Consider the following 25,510-nt stretch of genomic DNA (forward strand, 5'->3'; position numbering starts at 1 on the left):
AATCTCAAAGAAAATTCGATATTACTGGTAGTAAGTTACTAGACAAAGAAGTGGAAAATGGAGCTATTTGTAAAATTGCCAGCAACATAAGAGTCAAAGAGAATATTAATCATGATTCTATGTGCCCTAACCCAAAAGTTTCATATTCAATTTTCTCGTGCGCATCCTCTGAGGTAATTTTTAAAACATTATTAATAGGTAGGAGATGCAACGAAAAACCCACTATGTAACAATTTCTATATAAACTTTGGGTTTTTCAAGAAAATGTGACATTTTCCCATGAATGTTTTACTTGAATTGTAATAGGACTAATGTTGCAAGTAAATATTTCATATATACATATCTTGATACTTCTTAAAATGTCTATGAGGTTCAGAAAAAAAAATTAATTCATTTTGTTGTTATAGAATTCTATTTGCTTATATTGTTTCATTAATTTTAAAATGATTACAAGTCCTTAACTAATTGCATTACACACACGGATAAGAATATGTTATGTGGCCTGTCATGTGACCTATGAACCACATGTGAAGTTCATGACTAAGCATTTCCTTTCTCCAGTCAATCTGCTTTTTGCAAGCAGAGACGACACACAGATGAAGCCTGTGTAAGCAGATTATTGAGTTTAAAGGAACAAATGCTGATACGGCAATGATGACGTCGCACTTGCAGGGAGGATTGCTCTCAGCCCAAGCTAGAGTTACGTTACTTGCTGTAAGGAGATACGACTTTAGTATTTTCAATGATATTTTAGTGTTTTAATTCTCCACTCGCATGAGAAGAATGTTCTGAAAAAAAAAAAACAGTACCAAAATTGACAATATATTAGTTTCCATGTTGGCATTATGTTAAATAAATATTCCTTATTCAAACTATAGAAAAAGGTTTCCATACAAATTCTATATATATTATTAGCCTGTGTAAGATTCTATAGGATTATTTCATAGATAACATTTTTCACTTCTAGACTTCTGACTTTAAAATCTCTTTTATTTTATTTTTATTTATTTTATTTATTATTAGTTTTATTTGTTTTATTTATTTTTTTTTTAATTTTTTTTTTCTTTTCATTGACTACGAATATAAATCACCCGGGACAGACATATGTCAGTAGGTTTTGATATGTTTTGAACTTTTAGCTTATTTGTCATTACTAAAGCGTTAAGTTAGAGTTCAAATCTTTACGCAATTATATATTTGGATATTTAATTATCTATGTTCGTTTTGCTTATTGATTTTATCGTGATTCCTTTTTTATTATAATTTGTAACCCTTTCCGACTTCTTACGGATGTATTATATTGACTCCACTTGTATCCATATTTATTTTATTTTTTTGTTTTTTTATATTATTTATTTATATATTTTTTTTATATATTAATTTTGATAAATTAATGGTTGGCTTTTGAATATGTGGAAAAGTGTTTCTAGCGGCGTACCGTATAAGGGCTACTTGCGGCATCAATTCTATAGATACAAGATATAAATTATAAGGTATTTGTAAAAAAACCGCAGAGAACCGCTATAATCCGGTCGGATCATATACGAGTTGTAACTCGTAAGACATTGACACTTCCTATTTAATTATCCGTTATTCTACCAAACCGATTGACTCTGGTGATCAAAATATATTATTGGTTTTCTTAATGGAAAGGAATTCACACAACGTGTTAAGGAGATTTATATTGATTTACACCACCCGAGTCCACAAGATTATTATGTGTTGAATTCCATATTTACTGATTTAGCACTCTAAATATTGCCTAACGCACTCAATTGCGGTGTTTGTTTTTAGTGCTATTAATTCTATATAACGTGTCAAGGACTATTTAACACTAAGAAGTGTTTTTATTCCCTCTGTCGACTCGTAATTCTGTTAATAATTCTACGTATATTCTTTTCAGGATTGATTTGGCACAGGATAGCTCCTAAAACTGACAGGTGTCTTAGTGTATCCTTGTTTCATGACACGGTTACAATTAGTTAGTGCTTTTTATATCTGTAAGCATTGTAGCCAGTAAAATAGTGATTTGGCTTTCTGTGACATAGTAGGGAACCCTGGATGACGGAAATGCAACCAGTTTATGACGATTAGTATGAAAGAAATTATTTACTATACCTGGTTCGTTAGTCATCTGCCTGTGTTCTTCGGGTTTTCCCTCGTCACAGACCTACATATAATATTACATTTTGATTACATTATTCTGATACACATACTTTAAATGTACTTTTGCTTAAGGTTTCTGCTCAAAAGTGTTTATTGTTTTTGCTTAGCCGCTGACCCTGTTTCCGTTTCGAAGTGTTTATTTTGTTTTGGTGTTTATTGCTGCTGACTCTGTTCCGTTTCGAAAGTGTTTTATTGTTTGGGTTATGTCTTTTTGTTGACGCTTGCTTTGTTCAGTTTGTAACAGTCTGCTGACTCGCCCCGGACCCGATATTCAATCGCTCGCGTTTATCTCTTGGGTTACCAAGGATTTTCTTGTTAGAGATACGTTTTAACAATAGGTACGGATGTTTCTATATCTTTTAGTCTAATTATGTTCTTTGCGGTATGGTGCGGGATTGCGGGATATGCGTCAGCTAGATATTTGCTTTCCCAGGTAGATATCTTATCTTGGCTCCAAAGACCTGAATGTCATTTGTCACCGAGTTCCTTTTGGACTGTGATTAAAGCCTTTGAAAAAACTCGGTAAAGGACTCATGTTTCAGTAAGACTTTATCAGGATGCCATAGATTATGAACTTAAAATGTAACTAGTGGTTAAAGATACCTAGCCCTTCCTTGCCTATTACTACATATTTACTTTCAGAGGTTTCTTTAGTTTACGTGAATAAAAATGCTATAGGGAAGAACTGTTTATCATATTACTGAAGTAGTATCCCTCTTACCCCTTGGTCTGAGGCGTCTGTTGCAATAATAAAAAAAAAAAATTCCTTATTTAAATCAGGGATTTTTAAGTTAGGTAAGCTGCATTTTCCGCTTTTAAGATATCGAACGCCTGTTGATGCTTTTCAGACCATAATAAATCTAAACTACGCTCTTCTTCGTAAGATCTGTTAAAGGAGCTGTCATGATTGAAGAGTTACATATTTACATACGATTGTAATACCCACTACAGCGTCAAAAGTTCTGTATCCCCCCTTTTACGTTAATAATACCGAAAGTTATGAATAGCCGACACTTACCAAAATGGACTACTTTTAAGACCTTGATCTTAGACACATAAAACCTACGATAAACTGTTCGGTTTTTTAAAAACTCACATTTTAGATATTTTACTCTGAGATTATTTGTCTTTGTCTCTGTAGCACTAGCTCTGTTTATGTGAATGTACTTCTAAGTATTAGAAAAGATTACAAGATCATCCATATAGGCAATGTAGGTTATCCCCTAAAAGTCTCCAAACACTATATTGTAATTTGGGGCGCAACGTAAGCCGGAGGCATACGTAAAATTGATAATGTCCCCTGGGTGTGCTGAAAACGGTGTATGAGGTACAATCACTTAGTAATGGTATCTGGTAAAAGCATTTAAGTAAGTCCAAGTTGGTGAAAAAAAAATTTATTCTAACCTAACAGAGAAATAAATGTCGTCGGTACATCGCACTGGAAACTATCGGAAGTCGTTCCTTGTTTTTAAGCCGACAGTAATCTGCACAGATACGCCAAGTCCGATCTTTTTATGGCATGACGTTTGAGGGAAAAATTATATGGGCTTATTTGGATTTCCTAATGGCTCCTATTACTAACATTTTCAACTTCGTCATTTATCTCTATTTTAAAATTTCATTGAGAATCTATCGAGGTACGTAAATAGCTTTATGTTTGTCCTTAGACCGTGTTTTGTTTTTAAATTACATCCGTTTTTTTCCAGAGATCACTCGCTAGTGGAGAAACTTCCTGGTATTCAGGTAAAAAGATAAAAAAAAAAATTCTGCTGAATCACCTCTGCTTGATGACTTTACTGATATTACTTTAGATAGATTATCAGAGAGATTCATCACGACTGGTTGGGCGTGATTAAAAAAAATTAGCAACAATAAAAAATGCGATATTTATAACTTCCGTATCCACGATATGTATACTTTTAGGGCTTTGTTCGCGGAAATCGTTATATTTTCAGAGTGTCGGGAAGGATTAAAATTTCATTTCCCAGCAAAGTCTTTTTACACGCACTAAGACATTCGAGGGTGCAATGCTTCTCGAGATTTTGCGTGCAAAGTGCGACTGTGGTTGTGGGAGAATTCTGTTGGGTCATTTGAACAATGTTACGATTTATGAGACAAATGTATAGTTTCCTTTATATAAGTTATTATTTGATTAACTGTCTCATTTTTGTTCAAACGGATTTTAATTATGTTTGAAGGTTTCTAGGTATTTTCCTTTGATAAACACGCCTTATTTTTGCAGGATGTAAGATATATTTTGTATACCCCTAGATGGATCTTACAATTACACTACATACAGATCAACGTTTTTTATAACTATAGAGGTATCTGTAAACGCTCGCTTATCCGGGGACTTCTCATTAGGGTAAGTTCGAACAACAGACGGTGTTCCGTAAATACTGGTAATTAAATTGTACTAAAGAATAAATAAGATATTCTAATTTTACGGCGCTACAGTCGGGCTTAATCCACCAGATTTATTATAACTTAATGTATAAACAATTACTAGAACCTGCTCTGATTACTTGATACTGTCGTGTGAGCATAGGAAAAATCCTTTTTAGTTCAAAAGATATCGGTATGTTGAACCAACATCGCTTTTCCCCCACTCTGCTAGAGTCGCTTATTGTGTTGAATTTGCTTCGCTTTGAAAACTCGCAGATTTAACTAAACCTTGACCCCGCTTGACTAGGTGACACAGTCACAGAGTTTGCTTGTTTGATTCTGAACGGGCTACTGTTTTCTATTTCTTTTTGTAATAATTAGATCCTTCTCTTTATTACCATCGGCAACGTATTGTGTGTTTTTTAGGCATTATGTTGCTGGTTACGTATAAAGCACTGATGAACGAACTATTAGGAACTGAGCGATTACTAATAAGACAAGTTATCACTACTGCATCAAATTTTAACTGTTTGTACTTCATTCTTTGCAAAATTTGAAATAGTGGAGGGATCCTGGTCAGCGCATTTAGCCTGATGAAAGTTTTTTACAGACATGTTTTATTCCTGCAATACCAGCATATTTTTTAAAGTTAAGTTGAGTCATGAGGTTCGATATTTTATATAACTCAAAAAACTCAAGGCTAAAACTGCGATCGGGACTTGCAAAGGAGCATTTATTGTCATGACCCGAAATAGTGGGTTACCTCTAATTTTTATCTAGATTTGTACGGGTGTTCCACTTGTTTTGTGTGTTTTCTAATCACTACGGGTGCTTAACGACCCTATCCATGCATCTGTATAAATACAGACGTCCACTGCGTAAACGCAATATTCCACTGTTTAATATGATTTGTTACGTAAGGGATTTAATAATCACCCAAAATGATAAAATTAACATAGTATATGATTATGATATTTCAGTAGAACTTCTGGGAAACAGACCACTCAAAGATAAAAAAACTCGCAGTAGCGAAATCTCAATGATGTAGATAATTTCTGTAAAAAGAAAAGATTAAGAAATGTCTCGTAACTTCAGCCACAGGAATAACGAAAATTTCGACCTGTAAAGGAAAACACTCAAGTTACTCCAAATGAATAAAAAATTGTACTTAGCTTGCTTTGTGGGAAAGTCACGGTGTTCCGATAACGACACACGGCCTTGGTCCTCCTTCTCTATTTAGCGGATGACCTGTTTGGCTTCAGTTTCCCCCGTGCGCGTTGTTTTCGATGATTCGAGCCCTTGAAAATCCGATGCTGCAGACGCGTCGTTTGTTTCTTGCAGTGCCAGAAACGCTCCACTACGATGTTTTTCTTGAATGATTCTAATGAGAGACGAAGCTTCCGTTGCCGTAGGAAAAGGACAGTCGGTCCGTTTTTTGTTTTCTTGAAGTTTTATTCACTAAACGATGATACTAAGTTTTGCTTGAACGAATCTTGTTGTTTTCTGAAGTCGCCACTATGATGATACTAGGGTTCTTGAAGAATCTGCTGCTTTCGTCGTCGTTGACTTCATGATTTATTATTCTGTTTTTTTTCTTCGTAGGGACGTTGTAGAGTTCTTCTGGTCCGCTGGCCACCAAATATTAGGGCTTGTGCCTTGTATGATAAGGCGCCCTATGAGGTTTTTAATGTTAGAACTTGCGATAATCTATATCGTAAGTCGGTTTGTATTGCACTTCCATCTTCAATGGAGTGTCTGGGTTTTGTAGATCACTTACGAAGTCGGTATTATCTTTACGACGATGTGTTAAACTCATGGTTTCGGTGAGGTTCTTGTAGAAAACACTAAGTTTATAAAAGATATAATTTCTTCTGAAGTTTTACATGGTGAAGATCAGTATGATTGTACAAGTCTTCTAATAACGATAGCTTGATCGCTTCTGCCAATGATGATTGGGCTAATCCTATTCCTCTACATGATAAAGCTTAGGTAGAGGTACAGGTCTTCTAATGACGATAGCTAACTCTGTTCTGCCTGTCTACCATCTCTGTTACAAGTTATGAAGGAACAGACAGTAGTCGAACATATGAACATGCCATTACATGACATAGTTCATACGAAACACACAATCAAAAAATGGACACGCTACAGATCACTAGCGGTAGTTGTTCTCAAGCAGGGAGCTTGGACTAATGTTTTATAAACAATTGAATGACTACAGGTGACGGCATGTAAACAACTTAGCTACATACTTATTGTATCGTCATCTTTAGCGTCTCTAGTCTGATCACATTTCCTGCAAGCAATCTGGTTGACCTCTTTAGTTTTAGACTTTTATATATGGACTAACATTCCATATTTTTATTATGTAAAACACTTACATATGCATACGATATGTCATCGTGAACACTAGGCTAGCCGTAGTTAATTTTTATTCGATTTCTTTCTACATACTGAATTATCGTAAGTCAATATCATTGAACATAGAATTAGTTTATAATTAACCATTACCATATCGTTTATGTAGAGGAAAGGTACCTTTAAAAACAAAGGAGCAGTATTCACCCTCCCAGCACCCGACAGACCTGAAACAGATCTGAACGACCAACCATGGCCTAGAAAGCTTTCTGATGCAAGGAACTTGAAGCAGGAAAACCCAAAGAGGCTCTAAGGACTGTCCCTCTATAAATTACTACTTATAATAGAAAACCGTCCCGAAGAAGCCTGCACTTCTCTACCTAAACACTATGTATTATGTAGCCTATTATCCCTACTCGTCTGTATCCGACCTAAATTTTCATCATCCTGAGAAATTATGCATCGAGGGAAGGGGAAATCTGCTGCCAACACTGCCTGCTCCACGGCGGGGGCGCCGGCAGAACCTACCACTCGGAGGCTTGCGGTTCTCCATTACCCCAGCAACCATTAGGGCTGTTCTGGAACAAGCAGGGGGGCTGAAAAAGAATTATTAGAATCAACTATACTACTACTACCACTATCTCTATTTTGGTTAAATTATTCGTCAGGCTAGAAATATGGCAAACATACTAGATGATAAACTGTCGACTAATTTCTTGAATAGCTAACTCTAATGTTTCCTTGTCTCCTGACCAAGACAAACATCTCTGACTGGTATTGCACTGGACCTTCCTACACGAAATAACGAAAAGAACGTCGATCATGTGTGAGGGTACTCATCCTATGCTTGCAGAGCCGATGAGCACCAACATGTCCAGCAGTAGAAGGCTCAATCGTCGAACTGTAGATGAAGTAGAAGCAGAGGCGTTTGCAGGTGGCGACGACGTTTATTTTCTAACTTATCCATAGTGAGTACAAAGTAGCTATCCAAAGTCAAACAGGAGAAAAAACATTAATCACAGTCCAAGGTCATAATCTGTATCCAAAATACGAAAACTCTTTGAGTGGGGTCGGGCTGAATGACCAAAAGTTCGCCTGATGTGGGACTAATCTGCACAGCATGGCGAACAGAAACAATTGAGGAGACAGGCCTCTGGTGGCCGGTATTTGCGTCAGCGTTGCCAACGGTAACACAGGTAACTAATTTCACCTGCAGCGTTTGTAACACTGACAGTTAAAATTACCCACTTAGTGGGTAAATATGGGGCGATATAGTTCGGGCTGGTCAGTGACCAGGGCTAATTTAGGTGTTCAGGGAGTGTATTGCAATACCTAAGACAATGATTACCTATATGTGTAATAAATACATTTTAGAATTACATAATCTGTAAATAAAAACCCATGACCTGAGGTCATTGGCATTAGGAGGGTCCTACGTGACCAAGGCAGATCTAGATTACGCTATGCGATGTCTGCAGTAGCCTGGTTTAGGTTTGTTTAGAAATGTCATCATGTTGTATATTGTCAACCTTTTACAAACACCTTCCATGGGAAGCGGTTGACCTGTTAACCTATGCCGGAAACTTGTAACTTCCGAGCCGGCGGACTACGTATGTTTTTATGTGAATCGCTGAGATAGCTAATGTTTCGCTATTGACGTGATGCTCTAAGATTTCAGTTGATTCCTATCGATCAAACGTAACGGTCTCACGACCGAACTGTCTCTCTTGTTATGGAGTTACAGAATAAAGTTGTTGTACTATTTTCAACTTATCCGTTTGAATCATCTCCTTTAATTTAAGAAGAACCACTCTACTAAGATATCACATAGGAAAAAGAAGGAACCAGAAATACTTACGAATGACAGTCGTAAGGAAAAACAAACAGTCTTTCGCAAAAGCGAAACGACTAAAATTTGGTGGCAGCTATTGACGAAGAGTAACATTAACAAGACCCATATCAGCCGACCGAAAAACTGCAATCATCAACTTCCACCTATAAATCAATACTAAACAGAGGAAACGGGATTTTCAATCAACGCAACATTTTATGAAGACGAAGATATGTCCTTCATCGAGAGGAATACAAGCATCAACATCGACGATTGAGTGACTGTTGTCACATATCTCCGAGAATCAACACCGGACGAGAGCAGCATCGAACATCAACAGAAAGAAGAAAACACATAAAGAAAACAATGCGCGATCACTAGCAAGGACGCAAAGAGTAGGCCAAGAGGAAGCAACGCGAGGAAGGAGGCTGTGACGTCATCAATCTTGGACTTCTTCAAGCAACGCGAGGAAGGAGGCTGTGACGTCATCAATCTTGGACTTCTTCAAGCAACGCGAGGAAGGAGGCTGTGACGTCATCAATCTTGGACTTCTTCATGCAACGCGAGGGAGGAGACCGTGACGTCATCACGACTTCCGACGCGAAGACGACAGGAAACTGTGACGTCATCCCATGTCAACAATCCTTCAGCATATAACCCAGAGCTAAGTGCAATTTTATCTATTCAGGTTTTTTCTCAGTGAAGTGTTGTTCATCAGGAGTCGATCGTCCAGTATTCTGGGGGTGAGTTGTTCGCCATCACTAATCTTCATTCATTACAGAATCAATCTTCAACTACGAGTTCTCGCCCGCAGACTATTTTTTTTTCTCTCGTTGTTGCTAATCGTTTCTTGCAGGAATTCTCCGTATAATATCTTTATCAAATTATCTGTATTTCTGTATCTTTTTGGGGGATTTTCCTATTACTTACAACACATTTATACAGTATATTGCATATGCGTTTACGTAGTGGTCGAGTGTACTCTTTTTATAGATTATTTTTTTTGATAGGACCGCAAGGAATAGGAGTGATAAAGAAAAAAGTAAAAAGTGAACATGGCCAACTACTCCAGCTGGCAACTCGAATGTGGTGACTCTCGTGAGCGCGAGGTCAGCAATTGTCCCTTTTCAAGGTCGGGTCAATGGGTTCCTGCCTCAAAATGTTGAGGCATGGATCTCATCTGTAGACGCTCATTTAAATGCAAAAAGCATCACAGACCCAGCTGTACAATTACAGGAAGCCAAAAGCTTCATAGACTTTGCTAAAGGAGACGCAAGCGCATATCTAAGGGGTGTTTCTTTCCAAGAGGCGACTACATGGGACGAGTTTCAAATCAGATTACGTGCCGTGTATGGGGGTGAAGAGGTGCTTTAGATGTAGTATTGCATTGAGAAATATCCTTAACCAAGCCTCCATGACTCAGCTTAATGTTGTCGAGCGGGCGGCGCTAATTGCCGACCAGCTAAACGAATATCAAGTTAGTTTAAGTAACTCCGGGTGGGTTACGAGTGCCAGAATCACCATGAAAGATTTTATCCGTCTAATTTACCTCACGAGCATTACAGCAATGTTGCCTGAAGCTTTAGTGCGGTGTTTTTGACAAAAAATTGCAGCCAGCAGTACGGAATTAGATGTGTATAAACAAATCAAAAAACACATGTCTAAATGTACCGACCTAGATCCTTCGCTCACTTCAAGTTTTTGCAAAAAAATGAGAATAAGCCACAAGTAAACGTGGTACATAATAATCTTCAAGTTGCAGGGATGGTTTGGTTATAACTGTAAACGGCCAGGTCACATGATTTCAGACTGTCGGACGCGTTTTTGTTCAATACATAATAGTTCCACTCATTCATATAATCGTTGCTACTCGCGGAATCAAACAGCAGAATCCTACAAACACGCAAACAGTTGCCAGTGCAAATAAAAAGAAGGGTCCTCAGTACTATAAAAAGAAACAAGCAAACGGCAATGCTGCTCAACAGCAGAAACAAACAAATCGTGCTTCAGGTACCTCTGTTCCTGGGCCGTCTAGCCAGAACTTGCAAGGTCAAGCGAATTTTTCAAGGTGTGCTAAACAAAGCAAATACCACGTAGTTCGCTCCAAGGGGGGAGAGGAACGATGTTGGGTCATCAATATCAACATCTTTTGTATCAAATAATCAGTTTTAATCATTTATCAGATCATTGTGAGGCAATCGATTTTCCTATGAAACACACGGCCGAATCCAAAAAATCGGTGCAGGTTCCCGTAGATTTGCAACAAATTCATGCAATTATTAGTCAAGACGAGTTATGACCAACCTTACATGCAGTAAATTTGGACCATAAGTCATTTACTTGTTCTTTGATTCTGGTAGTCCACGTAACATCATGGATTTGAAGGACTCTCACTTTACTCTTTTCAACCTCCCTATAGAGAAGTCCGGAATAAGACTCTCGGGCATAGGAAATAATGAATTAAATGTGGTAGGAGTAACTCATGTTCAGTACAAGGTCGGTAAGCGCACGTTTTCCGATACCTTTATCGTTGTACAAAACATTAATATGTATCCCGCAGTAATTATCGGATAACCCCCCCGTCTATGGGCACTCAAAAATATTACCTTAGCACCTGCAAAACACGGCGTATATATCAAAGGAAAATTCTATAAGTCTTCTAATACCCTAAAATCAGTTTTAGATAATAAGGAGACAGACAGAGTAGTCACTTATATCGAAGAACCAATCACTTGTCTCATGAACCAAGAAATAATACATGCGACCCAACAGAATTCTCGCTCGCCCGTAATATCAGCTTGCACGCAAACTCTCGAGCCGAACGTAACTTCGAACATATTAGTGCGTGTAAAGAAAACCTTGCCAGGATCTGAAGTGTTAATCCTTTCCGACACTCTGAAAACACACGGATTATCCTTCACACAAGCCATTTATACAGTCGGCTCACAACAACAATGTCACATCGAAGTCTGTAATCATTTGAATACCACTTTAGTAATCCACAAAAATCAACATATCTTATCTTGGATGCGGAAGTTTATAAACATCGCATTCTTACCGTAGCTGAGATAAATCACGCTCAATCAGTTGCGGATGAATCCCTTTTGCAATCTATAAAGAACAAAATCAATAAGGACATTCAAGAAGAAGAAATTCAGCAGAAATTTTTGAATCTTTTAACTGAATATCATGATGTTTTTTCCACTACGGATGGAACCTTAGGAAAAACGGATGTCATCGAGCATCAAATAAGGCTCAAGGACAAACAGAAAGTAATCTATGTACCTTCGTACCGACTTCCTATGAAATTTCAGAATGAGATAACTGAGGAAGTAGGTAAAATGCTAAAAGAAGGAGTCATTAGGAAATCAAACAGCTCTTATAATTTTCCGTTAATAGTAGTACCGAAAAAAGATCGAACTTGGCGGATATGCGTCGATTTTCGTCGCTTAAATGAGGAAACAATCCCTGACCGATTCCCAGTACCATGTACTGACGATATTCTATCTCTACTAGGTCAGAACAAATATTTCACCAGCTTGGACATACTAAAAGGTCTTTCATCAGATTCCGTTGGAAGAAGAGAGATCCCATACACTGCCTTCAGCACAGCCAGGGGACATTATGAATTTTTGCGTATGCCTTTTGGTTTACGTTGTTGCTCCTATAAACTTTTACTAGAATGATAAACATTGTGTTTGGAGACTTGTTAGGAGATATCCTACATGCCTATCAAATGCCTACATGGACGACCTAGTAGTAATCTTTTCTAATACCTTACAAGAACATCTACGTAAATTAGAGTAGTGCTACAAAGACTAAGGCAGCATAACCTAAGGGTAAAGATAAGTAAGTGTGAACCTTTTTAAAACGGAACTAGTCTATTTAGGTTTCAGTGTCTAGTCAAGGTCTTAAAGTAGTCCATGATAAGGTATCGGCTATCCGTAACTTTCCGATACCTACTAACGTCAAGGGAATACAGCAATTTTAGGCTGTAGCAGATATTATAGGAGGTTCATTATTTGAAGGGGAACTACTCCATCATAGCCGATCCCTAACCGATCTTATAGAAAAAAGGGCGCAGATTTCATATGGTCTGAAAATCATCAACAGGTTCGTTCGATAAATTGAAAGATGAACTGTGTAGTTCTCCTATCTTGAAATTTCCTGACTTCGGTAAGGAATTCTTTATAGCAACAGACGCCTCAGACCTAGGAGTAGTGGGGTATTGCTTCAACAATATGATAAACAGTTTTTCCCTATAGCTTTTTATTCACGTAAACTGGAGACCTTCCGAAAGTAAATAGACAAGGAAGGGCTCGCTACTGTTTAATTTCACTCGTGCATTTTTAAATTTATTAATATACGGTTATCCCGTCAAGGTTCTCACTGATCATAAGCCCCTAACCGACTTCTTTTAAAGGCTTTAGTCACAGCCCTAAGCGAACTCGGTGGCACATGATCATCCAGGACTTTGGCGCGAGGATCGGGTATTTACCTGGGAAAGCAAATATCATTGCTGACGCATTATCACGTAACCCCTCTTCATCTTGTACCGCAGCCATTAGCTGAATTAATAGATATCTCAACCTCCACGCCCATTGTTAAAACTATATCTGAACAGGAAAGATCTGGGCTGGAGTGCTGAACTATTACAGACAGAACAAAGAAAAGATCAGCAAATAGAAAAAATCATCATTGCGTTAAACGGAAATCCGAAGGAAAAGGAATATATAAAGTATAAGCAGCAGAATTATATAATCAAGATAATATCCTGTGTAGATCCGTGACGAGGAAAAACCCGAAACAACAACCACACACAGTTGAATAACAACCAGGTGGTGGTACCTATCTCACTCATACCCACTGTCTTAAAATGGTTGCATGAAAATCCACTGCATGGACACCCGGGTTATTCCCTAATGTCACAGAAAGCCAAATCTTTATTTTATTGGCATACGATGCTTACAGAATATAAAAAAAGCACATAGCAAATTGTCGCACTTGTCAAGAATACAAAGGGCACACGAAGACACCTGTCAGCCTAGGGGCTTACCCCGTGCCAAATCAACCCTTTAAAAGAGTACACTTAGATTTATTAACAGGATTTTACGAGTCAGACAGAGGAAATAAGCACCTTCTAGTAATCATAGATGCTTTGACTCGATATACAGAACTGATAGCCCTTAAAACAAAAACCGCAGTCGAGTGCGCTAGAAAGTTTTACGAGTGCTACATTTGTAAACATGGAATTCCACACACCATTATATCAGACTCGGGCGGGGAGTTCAATAATCATTTCCTTAACTCCTTGTGCGAATTCCTTTGCATAAAGAAAATCAATACCATGATCTATCACCCAGAGTCTAATGGGCTAGTGGAAAGGGCAAATCGTAAGGTTTTAAACATTTTAAGGGTCACCTTAGGGGGGGCAGACCCCAACTGGGACATTGCCATACCTGCGGTACTAAGCACACTTAATCACTCGTATCACGTGTCTATTAAAATGACACCGCACGAGGCACTGTACGGTATCCCAGCTAGAACACCTTTCCATGTATTAACGCCTACAACTAATTTATCAAATCCTCTAAAGGATGTTATGGATGCAAGCATAAGTCGATATAATATACTTTCGTAAGAATCTAGAAGAAGCACAAATTATAATGAAAAGAAATCATGATAAAATAGCTAAGCCAACTAGAACATATGCCATGGGCGATCAGGTATACATACAAGTATACGTACGTAAAGGTTTAAATTATAAACTGACACCTAAGTTTGAAGGCCCGTTTAACATTTTTAGAAACATTAACGGCCAATAGATTTTAGGGTTCAAAATGCTCCAAACCACGAATATGAGAATAGTTCCATTGGCACATATCGAATCTAAAGAAAGGTAGATGGAGTGAGGGAAAAAATGGTTGTATTTATGAACTTGTATAATAAATAATATATATATATCAATCATATTTGTATGTAAACATATTTCTTTTACACGAGTTATTACATATATTTTACTCATTGCGGTTTGTTTTTTTTTTTCAAAAATGAATCTGTTATTGTTAGGGAGTGATATTGTGTGTCAGACATCTTTGTTGTATGGAAAGAGCGCTAAGACGAAAGAAATAGAATTTAATCATGGCTCGATTATCGAGAGAACAGAAGACATTTTTATGGTGTCGAGTAATAGTCATAGAAGTGGATATGCAGGCCATATTTTTGCCTGAAGATGACGTCCTTAACTTAAAGAATGACCTGATGAGGTTTGCCATTTCGCTTAAGGAAATGCACCAACGTAATTTTCATGCTAACTCAGGGATTTCGCTAGCTCAAACCCTAAGCGTCGCGGTGAAATGTTGTCTTATGACATACAAAATAAAACCGCTGAGGCAGAGGAACTTGCTCGTGACTTGCTGATGTGGTTCTGTGCGGCGCAATAATCTCGAACGCCGCAACCCGCTTATTCTGGCTGGACTAAACATCTTGGGATCTGTTGCGAATCTAGGCTTAGGAATTTCAAATCGCCTTAAGATAAATAATCAAAATAAAAGAATTGACTTTTTGCAACACAAAACCGAATTAGCTTTGTCTGAACTTCGCAGCCAGTTATCCTCAATCAATCAAATTAATGAGTTTTGGTAAACGAACATTCAAATAATATCGATCAGATTATGGAAGTTCAACATTGCTGGCTAAGTTAGCTTACTATAGTTCGAAAATAGAATCATATCCGTTGTGAAAATATCACATTTTATTGAGAAATCAAAAGACTATGTAGAAGCTATTTACGTTAGCGACAAAGGGTGTGTTATCTCCACACCTCATGCCTATTAAAGATCTGACGTTAACTTTGGAGAACGGACGGGAGAAACTAGGTTATATTCCTTTATTAGACGCCCATAAGGTAGAGTTCTATTATAGCCTAATATCAGTCAGCGTTGAAAATTATAGGATTATGATCACCATACCTTTTGATTCTTCCGATGCTTGGCAATCATACAAAAGAGCACCGTTTCCTACTTTCATGACGAATAACTCAAGTCCAGTAATATCCAATTTGACGGGCATGTTCTGATTTTCTTCTTGATAGGAAATCATTTACAGTCATTAAGGACTTAGATAAACTCACTCACAGTTCAGAAGCCATGAATAATAAAATTTGTACAGCTGACTCTTTTGAATTCTATCCTATATCAATGGATTCATGTGAGTTAGGCATAGTGCTAAACGGCTCTTTCTCTAATACACGCGAAGGTTGTCTGAGGAAACTTAATCCCTTTTAAAGTAATAAATTCAATTACAGAATGAATAATGGCTCCTGGATCCGATACGACAAAGACGGTTTCCACGTCGTATGCCCGGACGGGACCACCGCCCATTCCCCAATCTTTGTAGCAGCTGATGGTTGTACGGGGACATCTACAAACTACACCGTCAGAGGGGTCAACACGATAATACGTGAGAAGACGTATTTTGCGAACTATACTTGGGCATCTACAATTATCCCATCACTACCTCTCCCATACAACGCGCGGGTGGCTCATCGTTTGACGCAACTGGCTGAGATGAACCACGCATCACCGACTTATGCAGGTGGAGAAAATCTTCGTTACTACGTTCTGCTGGCCGTGTTCAGCGTGACGGCCATATTGGTTATCGCCGTCAACATCTTTGCTTGGCGTAGGCTGAGGCGTACACAGAAGGATCTCAAAGGAAACGTATTGTCCCGTCCAGATGACGTACCCGTTACACTCAAGGCGTTTGAGTTCAGGACCGCTTGAAACTGGCCATTTCATTTGGTGCCTAGGAAAATTGTCTGGAATTGTGTTGTGTGTGAAAAGCGGTCTGTATGCTGGCAAAATGTAGGACAAGAAAGACTCACGCCTTTGCATTTGAACAGTTAAAGTATCTCCCGGGCACCTAATAAAATATTATAGCCCAATATATATACATTAATATACTCCTAAAGGTATTTTTCGGGCACCTAATAAAATATATCAGCCCTATATATTAATCTGTGCACAATTATACTATTATACAATTGTACCATTATATTTACTATTACAAAGAGTGACAAGTACTCTTTAACAATTATCCATGATCATGTTTGTAATCTATCAGTAACCGCTATTCTTAATCAGGTTACCTATTACCATAATCTACCAGTAACCGCTGTTCTTAATCAGGTTACCTATTATCATAATAATCATGTATACATGTTAACCTTTTGATTTTTACCTTTTGATTATTTTTGGGTACCTAATCATTATTATTATCAAACATGGATCTAGATTTTCCATGCATTTATCTTTGTTTATGAATATGTCCAAAAGGGTATGTAACAGAACCTTTTTTATGTATTTAATCACTTGTTATGTTTATACCTAAACATATGTTACGAGCACGCTCCTAAGAAACCATGTTTAAAGTAACTTTTGTTATTCAAGGCTTGAATGGTAGCTGTCCGAGCCTAATGTAATAAATACATTTTAGAATTACATAATCTGTAAATAAAAACCCATGACCTGAGGTCATTGGCATTAGGAGGGTCCTACGTGACCAAGGCAGATCTAGATTACGCTATGCGATGTCTGCAGTAGCCTGGTTTAGGTTTGTTTAGAAATGTCATCATGTTGTATATTGTCAACCTTTTACAAACACCTTCCATGGGAAGCGGTTGACCTGTTAACCTACGCCGGAAACTTGTAACTTCCGAGCCGGCAGACTACGTATGTTTTATGTGAATCGCTGAGATAGCTAATGTTTCACTATTGACGTGATGCTCTAAGATTTCAGTTGATTCCTATCGATCAAACGTAACGGTCTCACGACCGAACTGTCTCTCTTGTTATGGAGTTACAGAATAAAGTTGTTGTACTATTTTCAACTTATCCGTTTGAATCATCTCCTTTAATTTAAGAAGAACCACTCTACTAAGATATCACATAGGAGAAAGAAGGAACCAGAAATACTTACGAATGACAGTCGTAAGGAAAAACAAACAGTCTTTCGCAAAAGCGAAACGACTAAAATATGTAGAAGGGTACACATTTTTCTGTCTGCGGCACACAGTACATGTACATGTATATTTCATACATACATAATAAGTATATTTTCGTGACAAAATACATTTATATGATGAAAAAAGCTTTATTAATTTTCAAATATTACAGTTCTATAATATTTTCATGTAAACACAGCAAACTGTCATTAACGAAATCGGGTTTTCTTAAAAGATGCTCTACCCAAGCAACTTTCCACAGATAAACAAATCTTATGATGCCGTGACGCCTTCTTAGAGCAGTACCCAAACGAAATGATATTTAAAATGCTATTGGGTGTTGTCTGCACAGCAGCCAATCCAGGAGCAGCATTCATTTTCCTTGTTGCTCATTGGCTGTACACTTGGCATTGATTGGTTGCACCCTGGCCCCATTTCGCAGAGGTGGAATTGTGGGTATCGCCCATCTAGTACCCAAGCAGCCTCACTGCACAGAAAGTTACGGGTATACGCAAACGTAAACGCTAAGCTCTTGTGTATGCATCAGCAAATATCTGTGTGCATCATGCCGAAAATGGACCCTAAAAAGCACCCTGCTCCTTCCAAGGCTTCTGGCCAAGAAGCTAAAGAAGACCATAATGAAGCTCGACGAGAAGGTGAAACTTCTTGATGTGTTGAAGGAGGGAAAAATTTACGCCGCGGGCGGTCGGCCGCCATTTCAAAGTGAACGACAGCACTGTGAGATACATAAATAAAAAAGAACATGAAATAAAAAAAGTGTAAGTATGAGTAAGTATGAGGTACTATGGCACCGCAAAGCCTGTGTCCACAGTGAGTGACAAAACCACTGTGAAAATGGAATCTGCACTCGCGTTCTGGATCAAGGACTGCAGGAAGAACATACCTCTTGACTCCAAGATCATATGGCAAAAAGCACGACAGCTCTACCAGCAGCCATTAACTCCTTCTGCTCCACAAGGTGGTGAGAAAGAGGAAGCTGAAGCTGAAGATGTAGAGGCACTGGAAGGCGATGAAGAAGGAACATTGGAATTCTTGGGCTTTGAAGAACCAGCTCCTGAAGAGGAAGAGGAAGAGCCACAACCAGGACTGTCCTCAGCTCCCCAAGGATTTCAGGCGAGCAAAGGATGGTTCCACTGGTTCCAGAAAAGGTTCCACCTAAAATCTGTTTCCCTACATGGGGAAGCTGCATCTACAGACAAAAGAGGCAACCACAAAATATCCGGAGGCCTTCGTGAAAATAATCCAGGAGAAAGGATATCACCGAGAACAGGTGTTCAATATGGATGAAACTGGCCTGTTCTGGAAGAAAATGCCGTCCCGGACGTACCTTATGAAGGATGAAGCTAAAGCCTTCATATTTAAGGTACAAAAGGACAGGGTAACCCTCCTGATGTGTGGGAATGCGGCTGGTTTTAAGCCGAAACATGGCCTCATTTACAAGGCTGCAAATCCCGGGGTACTCAAGAACAAGAACGTCACCAAAGTCCTTACGGAGTACTGGTTCCACCAGAGCTTCATTCCTCAAGTTAGGCAATACCTGGCCGATTTGGACTGGACATCAACTTCAAGGTCTTGCTCATATTGGACAATGCTGGTGGCCACCCTCTCAATCTTTATTCCACGAAGTCCAGCTTGAGTTCCTCCCTCCCAACACCACCCCTCTCCTCCAGCCTATGAATCAGAGCGTCATCTGTGCCTTCAAGGCACTCTAAACCGGGAATTCCCTCCAGCACCTTGTTGATGCAATGGACTGTGACAGTGAATTTACACTGAAAGATTATTGGTGTAAATTCACGATTGCCAAGTGTGTGTCTGTCATTGACCAGTCGCTAAATGCCTGCTAGAGTAAGTTGTGGCCAGATTGTGTCCATAATTATACAGGCTTTTCGCCTCAGGAAATCCAGCATTCAGCCATTAATAAGGCAGTCCAGTTGGCAAAAATTCTTGGTGGTGAGGGCTTTGACAATATCACCGAGGAAGAAGTCAGCACCCTCATTGATGCCCACTCTGACCCCCTCACAGACCAGGACTTGGAAGAGTTGACAAAGTCTGCCAGCGAGGAAGAAGACACTCTAGGTTCAGGAGAGGAACAGGAGGAGGAGGAGGGGTTGACTTTGGAACGCCTGTCCTAGGTTAAAAAAATTATAAACGACCTCCAGAGTTTGTTGTAACATGGGATCTTTAGGTAGAACGCCCCTTGAAGTTTTCTAATATTCTTGATACCAGCATTTGGGAGCCCTATAATCAAGCCCTCACCACCATGAAGAAGCAACGGCAGCAGCTGCCAATCACAATGTTCATCAACACAAACGAAGAAGGACCCTCCAAAGAAGCCTCTTGAATCGCCTGAAGTAGTGCCTCTTGAATCGCCTGAAGAAGTTCCTCCAAATCGCCTAGAAAATCACTGCCTCCCGAAGCACCTCCTGAAGGTGAAGAGGCGCCCTCAGAGGATATGTAGCTCCTCTGCTTAGCTGTGCAGTCATATCTTCATCGTCATTCATTGGACTGCACGGCTAATTCATCATCACCATCTTCAATCAACATTCATCACTGGTGAGTACCCTATTTACATATGTTGTACTAGTGTAAAACAATTGTTTAATGTTCTTACATATTTTGTTCTTTCTCTCTATCTCTTGTGATTTTACATACAATTGTTTCCCCCCTTGTAAAAAAAAGAAAACTGGACATCCTTAAATAATGACTGTATGAAAGAAAATGTGCATGACTGAAAACTTATGGGGGACTGGATTATTTTCACATACGTAACTAAGTCATGCAGTACATACATATGTATTTATAACCATAAAATGTAAGATTTACTTTAAAACAATATTAATAATATTTCAAAGATTAATATGAACCATAATAGGATGATATTTTAATGTATATTTGATGTAGGGATGGTCTTTTTAGGGAACTTTGGTGCTTCCACGTTCAGGATAGGAGTTTATAAGCATTTTTAGAGGGGGGGGGGGTTCCAAACATTCGTGGATTCTAACTATTCGCGGGGGGTCTGGTACGCATCCCCGAAGAAGGGGGTCCGAGCTCATGAGAGAATATATAAGTGAATATCTAAAAACTCAGCCTGCTGGGTTTAACACAGTGAGATATGACCAGATTCATAGCATTTGTGGAAGGAAAAGAGAATTCTGCCTGTTCAAGTAACAAACCATGTAGGCTACGGGGGATTGTCACCACTCCTCCCTCCCCTTGCTAGAGAGAGTACATGCTACTAGAAGTATGTACATGTATTAGGGCCGTTGCCTTGTATAATAAGGCGCCCTATGAGGTAATGTTAGACTTGCGATAATCTTACGCTAAGTCGGTTGGTATTGTACTTCCATATTCATTGGAGTGTCTTGGGGTTTGTATATCACTTACGAAGTCGGTATTATCTTCTTTGGTTATGACGGCAATGTATTAAACTCATGATGATTTCTTTCTGATGTGAGGTTCTTAGTAGAAAACACGAAGTATAAAAATACTTATATTCTCTGAGATTACATGATGAATATCAGACAAGGTGGTACAGGTCTGCCAATGACGATGGCTTGCTCGCTTCTGCCAATGATTGATGGCTAATTCTCGTTCTGTTCCCACTACCATCTCGTTACAAGTCATAAAGGAAGCAGACAGTAGCTCGAACATATGAACATACATACAAAATGAGACACACTACAGATCACGTAGGCCTTTTGAATTATAGGTCGCGGTAGTTGTCTCAAGCAGGGAGCTTGGACTAGTGTTTCAAAACAAATGAACGACCACAGATGATGGCACGTCATCTTAGCCTACATACTTTATCGTCTCTGGTCTGATCACATTCCTGCAAGCAATCTGGTTGACCTCTTTAGTTTTAGTCTTTTATATATATGGATATCAATTCCATATTTTTATTATGTAATCACTTACATAAAAGCTCGGTCAGCTCCAAAACCAACCACTGATATTACTCAACCTTGACTTGCATTTGACTTATAGGAGTGTGATACAGACACTATGTGAATATATTATAGATATATAGAAAATACTTATAAGTAAAAAAAATTCATGGTGTACACAAATACGATTCAAGTAATAAGATATAAAACATAATGATCGGTAAATAATAGTGATCACGTGATATATACTGATACAGTTTTTCACTTCATCTCTTTAACCCTCTTACGCCGGAGCCCTAAAAATCAAAACATCTCCCGTATGCCGGGCCTGGTTTGGAGTGAGCGCGGAAGTGGAAAAAATAATTTTTTCAAAAAATTACAGCGCGTGTACTTTTGTGAAGATTAAGAGTTCATTTTTGGCTCCTTTTTTGTCATTGCCTGAAGTTTAGAATGCAACCATCAGAAATGAAAAATAATATCATTATCATATGTAAATAATGCGATATATGGTAGCAAAAAAAAAATTTCATATATAATTTGTATTCAAATCACGCTGTGCAGAAAACGGTCAAAGATAACCAGTTACTTTTTTTTGCGTTGTATTGTACACTAAATTGCGATCATTGTGATATATAATACATTGTAAAACAATAAAAGCACACCGGAAAAATATTATCACAAATGATGTACGAATTCGTAACGAGCGGACGTAAAAAATGTTATTTTCAAAAATTCACCGTAATTCTAAATAATGTTCTAGAGACTTCCAATTTGTTTCAAAATTAAGACAAATGATTGAATATTACGATACTGTAAGAGTTTTAGATTAGAATTGCAGATTTCGACCATTTCGGACGAGTTAAATTTGACCGAATGTCGAAATTTTAATATATATATTTTTTTGTTTTTTTTTATATGGACATATTTCGAAGATGGAAAGCTACAACCTTCATTATTTTTTATTGTATTCTTCATAAATTTGCACACATTTTGATATATGAAACTCTATAAAAAGGCTAATATGAAAAGGAGCAAATATTAGATAATGCCATGTACGTATTTCGGAGACTTGCGGCCGCGAATCGGCGCGCGGAGTGAAGGTAAAAATATATTTTTCAAAAATTCACCATAAATCACAATATTGTTTTAGAGACTTCAAATTTGTTTCAAAATGAAGAAAATGACAGAATATTACTAGGCCGTAAGAGTTTTAGCTTACAATTGCGTTTTTCAACTATTTCGGTAGAGTCAAATTTGACCGAACGTGGTTTTTTTCTATTATCGTGATTTATATGCAAATATTTCGAAAAAGAGAAAGATACAACCTTCAATCATTTTTTAGTTGTATTCTACATGAAATAACGCACATTTTCATATATAAAACTTTATGTAACAGCTAATTTTTAAATGGTGCAAACATTTCGACAATCGCACAAAAAAATTCAGATTTTTTTCGGAAGTTACCGCGCGAACGTAATGTTTTTTTTTTTCATAAATTCACCATAAATCGAATATTGTGCTAGAGACTTCCAAGTCGTTGCAAATGAAGGTAAATGATTGAATATTACTATAATAAAAGAGTTTTAGCTTACAATTGCGTTTTTCGACCATTTCGGTAGAGTCAAAGTTGACCGAAAGTTGAAATTTTCGCACTTAACGTTATTTTATATGAAAATATTTTCAAAACTGATAAAAGCTACAACCATGGTTGTTTTTTGTTATATTTTGCATGAAATTGCGCACATTTCCATATATAAAAACTTTATGTAACGGCAATTTAAAAGGGTGCAAACATTAGGACAATCGCACGAAAAATTTATCGGAAGAGTTATCGCACGAACGTAAGGAAAAAGTTTTTTCATAAATTCACCATAAATCGAAATATTGTGCTAGAGACGTCCAATTTGTTGCAAAATGAAGGCAAATGATTGAATATTACTATAATGTAAGAGTTTTAGCTTACACAATTGCGTTTCTCGACCATTTCTGTAGAGTCAAGTTGACCGAAGGTTGAAATTTTGCACTTATCGTTATTTATATAAAAATATTTCAAAACTGATAAAGCTACAATCATGAATATTTTTTAGTTTGTATTGTTCATGAAATTGCGCACATTTTCATATATAATACTTCATGTAAAGGATAATTTAAATGGTGCAATAATTATGTCAAAGTGACGAAATAATTTCCGATATGTGTCACTGATACTTTTTAGTGCGTTAAGAAAGAAATTCGCGCTTGCGCGCCTGCGTAGCGATTGTAAACAAAACAACGCCTTGATCCGTGAACTCCCAGCATCCCCCAAGGCGCGTGATACAAAAGTTTTCGGCTGGTAGGCCTATAAGTATTTTTCCCCGAATTTTTAAAAAAAACTTTTTTAAAAAAAATTTTTGAGCTGACGTATGATACGTCCAATCGGCATACGGGAGACATTTTGACTCGACGTTTAATACGTCCAATCGGCGTAAGAGGTTAAGATACATATGCTACAGAAAATACTAATGTACTCTGATAACATGATAAAAATCATATTTTAACTGATAAAAATTTCATATATGAATTGATAAAATTATTAATGTTTATGCTGATTGATTCGTTGATTTTTATGCTAACTGTTATATGTCTGCAGTTATTGGTAAGATAAAAGGTAACAGATTGATTATAGGCTACCTGATTTATTTATACATATGTATATGGATTCATATAATTATGATTAATATAGTGCACTTTAAATAGATTCCTAGTGCATACACGCAAAGAATATATTTCAATTCTGTTATTTATGATCATTTATATAATAGATTCCTAGTGCGTACACGCAAAGATAGATTTCGACTCTGTTTTTATTTATGATCATTATATATGGATACATGATACTTTATATATAGGATACATGACCGATGGTTATACTTACTACACATTTAACTAGCGTTCGAACACTTTTCGTCCATTACACAGTTTTCCAGACAACCACCTATAGCCAAATAAAAAATGGCCAATTTCAAATGGTTAAAACAAGGGGAAAATTTGGCCTGGGGCTGGGGCGGGGTCCAACATTCTATTTTGCGCTCATACTTGTTCTCTGCATCCTAAGCCACACGAATACGTTCGCGATGAATAAAATCATCCCCAGCACGAGTCCTTCGCCAGCAACATAAGAGTTGAATATCCTTTCTGGTCGTAATTGTCGGAAGTATGTCCCTTTGTAGTCGATTTCCGACAGCCACCAGAGCGTTCCGCATTAAAGCGAGATTAACGAGCGGATAACGGGTGTCGGTCGAAGAAGTCATTAGATAAGCTTATTCACTTATGATGGTGCTTATTCCTTTCACACTGTAGGCGGTTGTTACTTGACTGCCGTAGTCTGCAGCGATGAACGATTTTTTGAAGTTGCGATGTGAAACTCTCGTACTGCAGGATACTGTAACCAGGTTCCATTAATCAGCCTGCAAGTGAAATTATACTTTGTCACAAGGGCAAACATACAAATACGGGAGGGAGAGAGCCATTAAGACCAGACTTGCCCACATGAATTCGCTGATATTTTTATGGAATTCAAAAGAGTCAGCTGTACAAACTTTTTTATCCATGGCATTAATAATGAGTGAACCTATCCAGGTCTATGATGACTGTAAAAATATCCATAATTATAAAAAATAAACAGATATCAATACGAATCCCAAAGAAAATTCGATATTACTGGTAGTAAGTTACTAGACAAAGAAGTGGAAAACGGAACTGTTTTTAAGATTGCCAGGCAACATAAGAGTCAAAGAGAATATTAATCATGATTCTGTATTTCTCTATGCTTACTGAAATTAAGTTGTGATAAATCCGATCCTGATGTGCCCCTAACAAAAG

This window comes from Macrobrachium nipponense, chromosome 1 (genome assembly GCF_015104395.2).
Source record: "Macrobrachium nipponense isolate FS-2020 chromosome 1, ASM1510439v2, whole genome shotgun sequence".
Taxonomy (NCBI): domain Eukaryota; kingdom Metazoa; phylum Arthropoda; class Malacostraca; order Decapoda; family Palaemonidae; genus Macrobrachium; species Macrobrachium nipponense.